Source organism: Olea europaea, unplaced genomic scaffold (assembly GCF_002742605.1).
Source record: "Olea europaea var. sylvestris unplaced genomic scaffold, O_europaea_v1 scaffold59, whole genome shotgun sequence".
Classification (NCBI taxonomy): Eukaryota; Viridiplantae; Streptophyta; class Magnoliopsida; order Lamiales; family Oleaceae; genus Olea; species Olea europaea.
In genome coordinates, this window is record NW_019264242.1 from 465910 (window position 1) to 481021 (window position 15112).

The window sequence follows — 15112 nt, forward strand, 5'->3', positions numbered from 1 at the left end:
ACACTATGGTATACACACTTTAGTTTACACTTTTCCACGTGATATTACCCTGTTGGACATTTTAAATTTGAACTAGTTTTCTTATCCAATTAACACTTGACAACAACACATGTGTCAAACAGCGTGGCAAAAATCAGTGTACAAATAGTAAAGTTCAATCGGTAAGGACCGTGATACATGTACACTTTGGTGAACACTTTAATTTGAACTTTGCCACGTGACATTACCCCGTTGGACAGTTTAAATTTTTAACGGTTTTCCAATCCAATTGATACTTGTCAACAATGCAAGTGTCAAACAACGTTTCAAAAATCAGTGTACAAATAGCAAAGTTCAATAGGTAAGAACATTGCTTTAATTACACTATGGTATAAACACTTTAGTTTACACTTTTCCACGTGACATTACCCAGTTGGACAGTTTAAATTTGAACCAGTTTTCTTATCCAATTAACACTTGACAACAAAACAAGTGTCAAAAATCAGTGTACAAATAGTAAAATTCAATCGGTAAGAACCATATTTCATGTACACTATGGTGTACACATTAGTTTACACTTTGCCACGTGACATATCCCTGTTGGACAATTTAAATTTCAAATAGTTTTTCCACCCAATTGACACTTGACAACAATGCAAGTGTCAAACAAAATGTCAAAAATCAGTGTACAAATAGCAAAGTTCAATCGGTAAAAACCTTGTGACATGTACACTATGGTGCACACTTTAGTTTACACTTTGCACGTGACATTACCCTATTGGAAAGTTTAAATTTCAAATAGTTTTCCCACCCAATTGATACTTGACAACAATGCAAGTGTCAAACAACGTGTCCAAAATCAGTGTACAAATAATAAAGTTCAATCGGTAAGAACCATGCTACATGTACATTATGGTGTACACACTTTATTTCACACTTTGCAACGTGACATTACCCTATTGGATAGTTGAATCTTCAAACTACTTTCCTTTCTAATTGACACTTGACAGTAATGCAAGTGTCAAACAACGTGTCAGAAATCAGTGTACAACTAGCAAAGTTTAATCCGTAGGAACCGTGCTACATGTACGCTATGGCGTACACTTTAGTTTACACTTTGTCACGTGACATTACCCTGTTGGGCAATTTAAATTTCATACAATTTTCCCATCCAATTGACACTTGACAACAACGCAAGTGTCAAACAACATGTTAAAAATTAGTGTACAAATAGCGAAGTTCAATCGGTAAGAACCTTGCTACATGTATACTATGGTGTACACACTTTAGTTTACACTTTTCTATGTGACATTACCTTGTTGGACAGTTTAAATTTCAACCAATTTTCTTATCCAATTGACACTTGACAACAATGCAAGTTTTAAAGAATTTGGCAAAAATCTGTGTACAAATAGTAAAGTTCAATCGGTAAGGATCATGCTACATGTACACTTTAGTGTACACTTTTGTTTACACTTTGCCACGTGACATTAATGTGTTGGACAGTTTAAATTTCAAACAGTTTTTCCATCCAATTGACACTTGACAACAATTCAAGTGTCAAACGACGTGTCCAAAATTAGTGTACAAATAGCAGCGTTCAATTGGTAAGAACCTTGCTACATGTACACTATGGTGTACACTTTAGGTTACACTTTGCCACGTGACATTACCCTTTTGGAAAGTTTAAAGTTTGATAAGTGTGTTTTTGCACACTTATTTAGGTCACAAACATGACTTAATAATGAGCAAAATGATTGAATTGTGACTTAATCTCGTACATTTGTGAATTGAAGGGAACAACGATGAACATGGTGAAATTCAGGAGAAAAGACGCGAAAAAGTACTAAAATGATGCAAAGTGAAAGTTTAGGGACCAAAGTGTAAATATCCAAAAGTTGATCCGAGAAACTGATTAAGCGAATTACCAATTGACGATATTGTGGGATGATGAAATGAAAATAATGAAGAGAAAATGACAAGAAGTGAAGGATGCAAGTGGGAGGACCAAAACGCACATCTGCCATAGTTGATAGTACTATGTGACCGCATAGTGCTATCCTCTATACGATCGCATAGAGGCATACTGAAGCTTACATGGCCAAATATTTTTACTCTATGCGACCGCATAGAGCAATTCTCAAGGGAAAATTCAGTTTCTTTTTTCATCTGAAACTCTTATGGAAACAATATTTTAGGGTCCTATAAATACAAAAACTTGACCAGAACGTAAGGGATGCCATTTTTACATATTTTTGAGAGATTTTGAAGGAGAAACGAAGGATAGAACAAGAGAACAACATCGCGCCAAGTGAAGATCGGATTGAAGATTGATTCGGGTGATGATGTTTCTTCAAATATTTTTATATTTTATTCCTTTTAGCATGTTAGGCTAGATTTATCATTGCTAGGAGATCGATGAACCTTGTAATACTACGTTTGATTGTTAATTTGGATTTTTGACGTATTTGAACACAAGTTCCAGATTTGATTGATTTATTACGTTTTTATTTTCATATGATTATTGTGCACGTAATTATATGATTGTGGTGACCTGTTTTATGCATTCGAAAGAAGAAAAATAGGTTCGACATAGTATAAATCATCATAAGGTTCGATAGGGGATAGAAATATACCTCTATGCCTTGTGTGAATCATTGGATATTCGTGAATTTATAATACATTTCGGTATGTTAGTATTCGTCATAGAAATATAGTTGAATCATATATTGAGATAGGTTTGGCATTGCTCGAGAGAGATTGCTAAATTAAAATCGGAATATTGATTTATCTTTTGTGGAACTATGTCAAAGTTGCATAATTGACAATTGATCGGGTATTGCTTGGAGATTCATGATCCTAGTGCGTTAGTATATCCATTAATTCCATAAAATTCTAGTAAATTGCATCCAAGTATTTTGCATTTAGTATGATTCTTCATTCATACTTGCATCAAAGGTTACATCTTATTAGTTAAAGTACAAAACCTCAATTTGATTTTAGTGTTTCGGTCAAGGTCATAATAGGATAATTCAAACTCATTCAATCCTTGTGGGATCGATACTTGGACTCATATTCCATTTTACTACTTGTTAACGAATCGTACACTTGCGGTGGATTTTAAATCGGAACAAATAATTTCGCGAACAAGTTTTTGGCACCGTTGCCGGGGATTGAAATTTAGTTTTAATTTTATCTTTTGTGACACTAATTCGAACTTATCTAGATTTATAGTAGTTAGCTTACTAGGTTTAGTTTAAAATTATGTCAATTTAATTTTGTGTTAATTTTCCTATCTCAGGGTTTGTATGCAAGGAGCACCTGATCAAGACTTGGTTCCCGTAGATCCAGAGATCGAACGGACATTCCCTCGCAGGCAAAGCGAAGCAAGAGCGGCACAACAAATGGCTAACCAGCAAAATCGACCAGTAATTCCACTCAACGAAGGCATGGCAGTTAAAGATGATTGGAATACAGTACTCGGGGACTTCATGGCTCCATTGTGGTCCAAAGTCAATCTACCATTATATATCCTCCATTTGGGCAACCGAACTTTCAGCTAAAAACAAATGTGATTCAACTATTTCAGAATGGGCATCAATACCACGGGATGGCTACTGAGAACCCACATACACACATATCCTGATTTCTGGATATGTGCCAACACTTTAGGTACTAGGGTATCTCGAACGATGCTATAAGACTGGTGTTGTTTCCACACACCTTGCGGGATAAGGCATTTGAATGGTTGGATTCGCTTCCCGTCGCAAGCATCACCACTTGCAACGAGCTAGCCCATAAATTTTGCACCAAGTTCTTCTCGCCAGCTAAGGTAGCCAAAATGCGTCATGATATCTCTATATTCAACTAGTGTGAGTCTGAATCATTTGAAGAGGCATGGAATCATTTCAAAATATGTTAAGGAAGTGCCTGCAACATGGCTTTGACAAGAAGACACAGATTCGACTTTTCTACACTGGACTACTTCCATCCTTCAAGAGCATAGTGGATTCATCATCTGACGGGTCTATCTCTACAAGAACAATTGACTGAGCATGGGAGCTATTTGAGAGAATGGCTACAACTTTAGCCATATGGTCTACAGATCGAGTGGTTTAGAAGAGATCGCCGGGGGTTTATGAAGTAGATACTTATTCAGCATTGTCTGCAAAGATAGACTCTTTGTTCCATAAAGTTGAGAGCATTTCATAGACCGCCACTGCTAAACAAGTCAAGAAGCCAAGTTGTGAAGAATGTGGAGCAGCCCACAATACTGTTAATTGTCCAATTCTCACACAGGGGTCGAACATGCAGATTTTGTGCAATCGGGTCAACTCCAACAGAACAACCCATATTCGGAAACCTTCAATTAGGGCTGGAGAAAACACTCAAACGTCTCATGGAGTAATCAAAATCAAAATAGACCACAAGGTCAATATCAGCAGCAGGATAAAAAGCCACCATTTGAAGAGATATTTGAAAAGTTCATGGTAACAACCAATCAGTATATGGAAGCCAACAACCAGTTTATGCGAAAGATAGATGCAACTCTTCAAGACCAAAGTGCAGCGATAAAAAATTTGGAGACACAAATGGAACAGATGGCAATCTCCATGATGGGTAGAGCACCAAGAAATCTACCCAGCAACACTGAAATCAACCCTAAGGAGCACACAAAGGCTATAACAACTAGGAGTGGAGTACAACTACCAGAGATACATGTAAAAAGACCGGTAGCTAGCAAGGAATCAACACCAACCTCAGATGATGAAATTGTAGAACAGACTGAACAAACAATAGGGGATGTGGTTAAGAAGAATTCTAATAAATCTCGGGGTACAACTACCATTCCTATCAACCCTCATGAGCCTCCTATTCCATTCCTACAGAGGTTGAAAAAGCACAAATTGGATTAGCAATATAGTAAATTTCTTGAAGTCTTCAAGAAACTATACATCAACATCCCATTTTCTGAAGCACTTGTTCAGACGTTGAGTTATGAAAATTCCTGAAGGATATCCTCTCCAACAAGTGAAAAATAGAAGAACACGAAATAGTGATGCTAACTTAGGAATGCAGTGCCAGAATCTAGAGAAAGCTGCCTCCAAAACTAAAGGATCCAGGGAGTTTTACTGTACCTTGCACTATTGGGAATTATCATTTTGATAAAGCGTTGTATGACTTAGGTGCAAGCATTAATTTAATGCCTCTCTCTGTTTTTAGGAAACTCAGCTTGGGAGAAGCTAAAGTCACAACAGTTACATTACAGTTAGCAGATCGACCCCTTACACATCCAAGAGGGATCATTGAAGACCTATTGGTAAAAGTGGAGAAGTTCATATTTTCAGTCGATTTTCTTATCTTAGATATGGAGGAAGATTAGGATGTTCCACTTATATTGGGGTGACCTTTCTTAGCTACTGGAAGAGTAATTTTCGATGTTCAGAAAGGGCAACTTATATTGAGGCTTGGTGAAGAGCAAATCTCGTTCAACGTGTTCAAGGCAATGAAATTCCCTACTGAGTCAGACAACTGTTTCCAAATTGATGTAATTGATAGGATAATTCAAGATGCATTTCGACTACATCATTCTTTCGATGCATACGAGGCATGCATTGCACATTTTCAATCCACTCACACTGATTCGAGTGAGATTGAAACATGTGCATGATTTTTGGAAACTAATCCGCCATACATCAGCAAATGTTACTTCAAAGAGTTGGGAACTAGGACTACAAAGTCAGTACCATCTATTCAGCAACCTCCCAAATTGGAACTCAAGTAACTCCCACCACACCTTCGATATGCTTACCTAGGAAAATCTTTTACACTTCCGGTTATTATTTCAAGTATTGTCAGTGAGGTGGAGGAAGAGAAACTACTTCGGGTGCTAAGGGAGAATAAAATAGCCATTGGATGGTCGATTGTAGATATCAAAGGGATTAGCCCGTCGCTATGCATGCACAAAATACTCATAGAGGAAAAATTCAAACCAAGCATTGATGGTCAGTGGAGATTGAATCCACACATGAAGGAAGTGGTTAAGGCTGAGGTATTGAAGTTGCTCGACGCATGCATCATCTATCCAATATCAGATAGTGCGTGGATCAGTGCAGTACAAGTTGTTCCCAAGAAATGGGGTATCACAGTGATAGAAAACGAAAAAAATGAGTTGATTCCTACACGGATAGTGACTGGATGGAGAGTTTGCATCGATTACCTCAAACTAAATGCTGCTACTCGAAAGGATCACTTTCCACTACCGTTCATTGATCAAATACTGGAGAGACTAGCAGGGCATTCACATTACTATTTTCTGGATGGGAATTCCAGGTATAATCAGATTCCAGTAACACCTGATGATCAGGAGAAGACAAATTTCTCTTGCCCCTACGGTACCTTTGCATACCGTAGGATGCCGTTTGGTTTATGCAACGCTCTTGCAACTTTTCAGCGCTTCATGATGGCTATCTTCTCAGATATGATTGAGAAATTCATCGAGGTATTCATGGATGACTTCTCAGTGTTTGGATCTTCATTTGATGAGTGCTTGGAGCATTTGAGTCTTGTGCTACAGCGGTGTACGAAGACTAACTTGGTATTGAATTGGGAGAAATGCCACTTTATGGTACAAGAAGGCATCGTGCTAGGACACAGAATCTCAAAAAATGGTATTGAAGTGGACAGACAAAGATTCAAGTGATCGAGAAATTACCACCACCTACATCAGTAAAAGGTGTTCGTAGTTTCCTCGAGCATGCCGATTTCTACAGAAGGTTCATCAAGGATTTCTCAAAGATTACTAAACCATTGTGCTGTTTGTTGATGAAGGAATCCACATTTGAGTTGACGGATGAGTGTTTGCTGGCTTTTAACACCTTGAAGGAGAAGTTGATTTCAACACCCGTGAACATCACACCGGATTGGAATCTGCCATTTAAGTTGATGGATGGTGTACACACTTTAGTTTACACTTTTCCATGTGACATTACCCTGTTGGACAGTTTAAATTTCAACCAGTTTTCTTATCAAATTGACACTTGACAACAATGCCAGTGTTAAACAACGTGGCAAAAATCTATGTACAAATAGCAAAGTTCAATCGCTAAGGACCGTGCCACATGTACATTTTGGTGTACACGTTAGTTTACACTTTGCCGCGTGACATTACACTGTTGGATAGTTTAAATTTTGAACAATTTTTCCATCCAATTGACACTTGAGAACAATTCAAGTGTTAAACAACGTGTCCAAATCAGTGTACAAATAGTAGAGTTCAATCGGTAAGAACCTTGCTACATGTACACTATGGTGTACACTTTCGGTAACACTTTGCCATGTGACATTATCCTATTGGACAGTTTAAAGTTCAATAAATAAGAACCTTGCTACATGTACACTATGGTGTACACTTTAGTTTACACTTTACCACGTGCCATTATCCTGTTGGACAGTTTAAATTTCAAACTGCTTTCCCATCCAATTGACACTTGATAACAATTCAAGTGTCAAACAATGTGTCCAACATCAGTGTACAAGCAGCAAAGTTCAATCGGTAAGAACCTTGTTATATGTACACTATGGTGTACACTTTAGCTTAAACTTTACCACGTGACAATACCCCATTAGATAGCTTAAATTTCAAATAGTTTTCCTATCCAATTGACACTTGAGAAAAAATGCTAGTGTCAAATAACGTGTCAAAAAGTAGTGTACAAAGAGCAGAGTTCAATCGGTAAGGACCATGCCACATGTACAATTTGGTGTACACTTTAGTTTACACTTTGCCACGTGACATTACCATGTTGGACTACTTAAATTTCAAACAGTTTTCCAAAATTTCAAACAGTTTTCCCATCTAATTCACACTTGACAAAAATTCAAGTGTCAAACTACGTGTCCAAAATCAGCGTACAAGTAATAAAGTTCAATCGGTAAGAACCTTGCCAGATGTACACTATGGTGTACACTTTAGGTTACACTTTGTCACGTGATATTACCCCAATGGACAGTTTAAAGTTCAAACAGTTTTTCAATCCAATTGACACTTGACAACAATGCAAGTGTCAAATAATATCTCAAAAATCAGTGTCCAAATAGCAAAGTTTAATCAGTAAGAACCTTGCTACATTTACACTATGGTGTACACTTTAGTTTACACTTTGCCACGTGACATTATCCTGTTGGATAGTTTAGATTTGAAACTATTTTCCCTAAACCCAATTGACACTTGACAACAATGCATGTGTCAAACATCGTGTCAAAAATTAGTGCACAAATAGCAAAGTTCAATTGGCAAGACCCTTACTACATGTACACTATGGTGTATACTTTAGTTTACACTTTGCCACGTGACATTACCCTGTTGGACAGTTTAAATTTCAAACTATTTTCCTATTCGATTGACACTAGAGAATAATTCAAGTCTCAAACAACGTGTCCAACATCAGTGTACAAGCAACAAAGTTCAATCAATAAGGACCTTGATACATGTACACTATGGTGTACACTTTAATGTACACTTTGCCACATAACATTACCCCATTGGAGAATTTAAATTTCGAATAGTTTTCCCATCCGATTGACACTTGAAAAAAATACTAGTGTCAAACAACATGTTAAAAATCGTTTACAAATAGCAAAGTTCAATCGTTAAGAACCTTTCTACAAGTACACTAGGATATACAATTTAATTTACACTTTGTCATGTGACATTACCCTGTTGGACAGTTTAAATTTCAAACAATTTTCCAATCCAATTGACACTTGACAACAATGCAAGTGTCAAACAACGTGTCAAAAATCAGTGTACAAATAGCAAAATTCAATCGGTAAGAACCTTGCTTCATGTACACTATGGTGTACACCTTTGTTTACACTCTGCCACGTGATATATCCCTGTTGGACAGTTTAAATTTCAAATAGTTTTCCCACCCAATTGACACTTGACAACAACGTAAGTGTCAAACACTGTGTCAAAAATCAGTGTACAAATAGCAAAGTTCAATCGGCAAGAACCTTGCAACATGCACACTACGGTGTACACTTTAGTTTACACTTCGCAACGTGATATTACCCTGTTGGGTAGTTTAAATTTCAAACAGATTCCCCACCCAATTGACACTTGACAACAAAGTTCAATCGGTAAGAACCTTGCTACATGTATACTATGGTGTGCACACTTTAGTTTACACTTTTCCATGTGGCATTACCCTGTTGGACAGTTTAAATTTCAACCAGTTTTCTTATCAAATTGACACTTGACAACAATGCTAGTGTTAAACAACGTGGCAAAAATCTATGTACAAATAGCAAAGTTCAATCGCTAAGGATTGTGCTACATGTACACTTTGGTGTACACGTTAGTTTACACTTTGCCGCGTGACATTACACTATTGAACAGTTTAAATTTCGAACAATTTTTCCATCCAATTAACACTTGAGAACAATTCAAGTGTCAAACAACGTGTCCAAAATCAGTGTACAAATAGTAGAGTTCAATCGGTAAGAACCTTACTACATGTACACTATGGTGTACACTTTTGGTAACACTTTGCCACGTAACATTATCCTATTGGATAGTTTAAAGTTCAATTGATAAGAACCTTGCTACATGTATACTATGGTGTACACTTTAGTTTACACTTTGCCACGTGCCATTACCATGTTGGACATTTTAATTTTCAAACTACTCTCCCATCCAATGGACACTTGAAAACAATTCAAGTGCCAAACAGCGTGTCCAACAATAGTGTACAAGCAGCAAAGTTCAATCGGTAAGAATCTTGCTACATGTACACTATGGTGTACACACCAGTTTACACTTTACCACGTGACATAGTTTAAATTTCAAATAGCTTTCCCAACCAATTGACACATGACAAAAATGCTACTATCAAACGTGTCAAAAATCAATGTACAAATAGGAAAGTTCAATCGGTAAGGACCATGCCACATGTACACTTTGGTGTACACTTTAGTTTACACTTTGCCGCGTGACATTACCCTTTTCGATAATTTAAATTTCAAATAGTCTCCCCATCTAATTCACACTTGACAATAATTCAAAGGTCAAACTATGTGTCCAAAATCAGTGTACAAGTAGCAAAGTTCAATCGGTAAAAACCTTACGACGTGTACACTATGGTGTACACTTTAGGTTATGCTTTGCCACTTGACATTACCCCATTGGACAGTTTAAATTTCAAGCAGATTTCCAATCTAATTGACACTTGACATCAATGCAAGTGTCAAACAACGTGTCAAAAATCAGTGTATGCTACATGTACACTATGGTGTACACTTCAGTTTACACTTTGTCACGTGGCATTACCTCATTAGATAGTTTAAATTTCAAATATTTTTCTCGTCCAATTGACACTTGAAAACAATTCATGTGTCAAACAACGTGCCCAAAATCAGTGTCTAATTAGCAAAGTTCAATCGGAAAGAACCTTGCTACATGTACACTATGATGTATACTTTAGGTTACACTTTGCCACGTGACATTACCCCGTTGGACAGTTTAAATTTCAAATAGTTTCTCCACTATAGTGTACATTTTAATTTACTCTTTGCCACATGACATTACCCAGTTGGATAGTTTAAATTTCATGCAGTTTCCCAATCCAATTGACACTTGACAACAATGTGAGTGTCAAACAACGTGTCAAAAATCATTGTACAAATAGAAAAGTTCAATCGGTAAGAACCTTGCTTCATGTACACTATGGTGTACACTTTAGTTTACACTTAGCCACGTGACATATCCCCGTTGTACAGCTTAATCTTCAAACAATTTTCCCATCCAAATGACACTTGATAACAATGCAAGTGTCAAACAACGTGTCTAAAATCAGTGTACAAATAGCAAAGTTCAATCTGTAAGAACCTGGCTACATGTATGCTTTAGTTTACACTTTGCCACGTGACATTACCCCATTGGACAGTCTAAAATTCAAACAGTTTTCCGATCCAACTGACACTTGACAACAATGTAAGAGTCAAACAACGTGTAAAAAATCGGTGTACAAATAGCAAAGTTCAATCGGTAAGAACCTTGCAACATGTACACAATGGTGTACACTTTAGTTTACACTTTGCCACGTGACATTACCCTATTTAATAGTTCAAATTTTAAATAGATTTCCCATGCAATTGATGCTTGACAACAATGCAAGTGTCAAACGACGTGTCAAAAATCAATGTACAAATAGCAAAGTTTAATCGATAAGAATCTACTCTTTGCCATGTGATATTACCCTGTTGGATAGTTTAAATTTCAAGCAATTTTCCCACCCAATTGACACTTGACAACAATGCAAGTGTCAAACAACATGTCAAAAAGCAGTTTACAAATAGCAAATTCAATCGGTAAGAATCTTGCGACATGTACACTATGGTGTACACTTTAGTTTACACTTTGCCACGTAACATTATCCTGTTGGACAGTTTAAATATCAAACAGTTTTCCCATACAATGGACACCTGACAACAATGTAATCTTGCGACATGTACACTATGGTGTACACTTTAGTTTACACTTTGCCACGTAACATTATCCTATTGGACAGTCTAAATATCAAACAGTTTTCCCATGTAATGGACACTTGACAACAATGTAACTATCAAACAATGTGTCAAAAATCAATATAAAAATAGCAAAGTTCAATCGGTAAGAACATGACGACATGTACACTATGGTGTACACTTTTGTTTACACATTGTCACGTGTCATATCGCTGTTGGATGTTTAAATTTCAAATAGCTTCCCATACAATTGACACTTCACAATAGTTTAAATGTCAAACAATGTGTCAAAAATCAGTGTACAAATAGCAAACTTTAATCGATAAGAACCTTACTACACGTACACTATGGTGTGCACTTTAGTTTACACTTTGCCTCGTGGCATTACCCTGTTGGACAGTTTAAATTTCAAATAGTTTTTCCATCCCATTGAGACTTAACAACAATGCAAGTTTCAAACAACCTGTCAAAAATTAGTGTACAAATAGCAAAGTTCAATCCGTAAGGACCGTGCTACATGTACACTATGACGTACACTTTTACCCGGTTGGACAGTTCAAATTTCAAACAATTTTCCCATCCAATTGACACTTGACAACACTGTAAGTGTCAAACGACGTGCCAGAAATCAGTGTACAAATAGTAAAGTTCAATCGGTAAGAACCTTGCTACATGTGCACTACGGTGTAAACCTTAGTTTACACTTTGCAATATGACATTACCTTGTTTGACAGTTTAAATTTTAAACAGTTTTCCCATGCAATTGATGATTGACAACAATGTAAGTGTCAAACAACGTCTCAAAAATCAGTGTACAAATAGCAAAGTTCAATCGGTAAGAACCTTGCGACAAGTACACTATGATTTACACTTTTGTTTACACTTTGCCACGTGACATTATCTAGTCGGATAGTTTAAATTTCAAAAAATTTTCTGACCCTGTTGACACTTGAAAACAATGCAAGTATCAAACAACGTGTCAAAAATTAGTGTACAAATAGCAATGTTCGATTGGTAAGAACCTTACTGCATGTGCACTGTGGTGTACACACTTTAGTTTACACTTTGCCATGTGACATTACCCAGTTTAAATTTCAAACAGTTTCCTATCTAGTTAACACTTAACAACAATTCAAGTGTCAGACAATGTGTCCAAAATCAGTGTACAAATAGCAAACTTCAATAGGTAAGAACCTTGCTACATGTACACTATGGTATACACTTTAGTTTACACTTTGCCATGTGACATTACCCCATTGGAAAGTTTAAATTTCAAGCAGTTTTCCCATCCAATTGACACTTGCAAGTGTCAAACAACGTCTCAAAAATCAGTGTACAAATAGCAAAGTTCAATCGGTAAGAACCTTGCGACATGTACACTATGATTTACACTTTTGTTTACACTTTGCCACGTGACATTATCTAGTTGGATAGTTTAAATTTCAAATAATTTTCTGACCCAGTTGACACTTGACAATAATGCAAGTGTCAAACAACATGTCGAAAATCACTGTACAAATAGCACTGTTTAATCAGTAAGGACCATGCCACATGTGCACTATAGTGAACACTTTAGTTTACACATTGCCACGTCACATTACCCTGTCGGACGATTTAAATTTCAAATAGTTTTTCCATCCAATTAACACTTGACAACAATACAATTGTCAAACAACGTGCCAAAAATTAGTGTACAAATAGCAAAGTTGAATCGGTAAGATCCTTACTCCATGCACACTATGGTGCACACTTTAGTTTACACTTTACCAGATGACATATCCCTATTGGAGAGGTTAAATTTCAAATAGTTTTCATATCCAAATGACACTTGACAACATGACAACAATGCAAGTGTCAAACAACGTGAAAAAAATTAGTGTACAAATAGCAAAGTTCAATCGATAAGAACATTTATACATGTGCACTATGGTGTATACTTTAGTTTACACTTGCCACATAACATAACCCTATTGGGCTATTTAAGTTTCAAACATTTTTCCCATCCAATTGACACTTGACAATAATGCAAGTGTTAGACAACATGTCGAAAATCAGTGTACAAATAGCTGTGCCTAATCTGTAAAGACTATGCCACATGTACACTATGGTGAACACTTTAGTTTACACTTTGCCATGTGACATTATCCTGTCAAATGGCTTAAATTTCAAATAGCAAAGTTCAATCGGTAAGATTCTACTGCATGTACACTATGGTGTACACTTTAGCTTACACTTTGCCAGGTGACATTATGCTGTTTGACAGTTTAAGTTTCAAACTGTTTTCCCACGCAATTGACACTTGACCACAATGCAATTGTCAAACAACATGTCAAAAACCAGTGTACAAATAGCAAAGTTCAATCGGTAAGAACCTAGCGACATGTACTCTATGGAGTACACTTTAGTTTACACTTTGCCACGTGACATTACCCTATCGGACAGTTTAAATTTCAAATAGTTTTTCCACCCAATTGGCACTTGAAAATAATGCAAGTGTCAAACGTGTCAAAAATCAGTGCACAAATAGCAAAGTTCAATCGATAAGAATCTTGCTATATATACACTTAGGTGTACACTTTAGGTTACACTTTGCACGTGACATTACCCCATTCGATAGTTTAAATTTTAAACAGTTTCCCATGCAATTGACGCTTGACAACAATGTAAGTGTCAAACAACGTATCAAAAATTAGTGTACAAATAGCAAAGTTCAATCGGTAAGAACCTTGCAACATGTACACTCTGATGTACACTTTAGTTTATACTTTACCACCTAACATTACCCTGTTGGACAGTTTAATTTTCGAACAGTTTTCCCACCCAATTGACACTTGACCATAATGCAAGTGTTAAACAACGTGTCAAAAATCAGTGTACAACTAGAAAGGTTCAATCTGTAAGAACCTTGCTACATGCACACTATGATGTACACTTTATGTTACACTTTGCACGTGACATTACCCCGTTGGAAAGTTTAAATTTTAAATAGTTTTCCCATAAAATTGACACTTGACACCAATGCAAATGTCAAACAGCGTGTCAAAAATCAGTGTATAAATAGCAAAGTTCACTCGATAAGAACCTTCCAACATGTACACTCTGATGTACACTTTAGTTTACACTTTGCCACGTGATATTTTCCTGTTGGACAGTTTAAAATTTTGAACAGTTTTCCCACCCAATTGACACTTGACCACAATGCAAATGTCAAACAACGTGTCAAAAATCAGTGTACAACTAGCAAGGTTCAATCGGTAAGAACACTGTCACATGCACACTATGATGTACACTTTAGGTTACACTTTACACATGACATTACCCCGTTGGACAGTTTAAATTTTAACAATTTTCCTTTGCAATTGATGCTTGACAATAATGCAAGTGTCAAAAAATGTGTCAAAAATCAGTGTACAAATAGTAAAGTTCAATCGGTAAGAACCTTGCAACATGTACACTCTGATGTAAACTCTAGTTTACACTTTCCCACGTGATATTACCCTGTTGGACAGTTTAAATTTCAAACAATTTTTTGACCCAATTAACACTTGAAAACAATGCAAGTGTTAAGCAGTGTGTCAAAAATCAGTGTACAAATAGCAAAGTT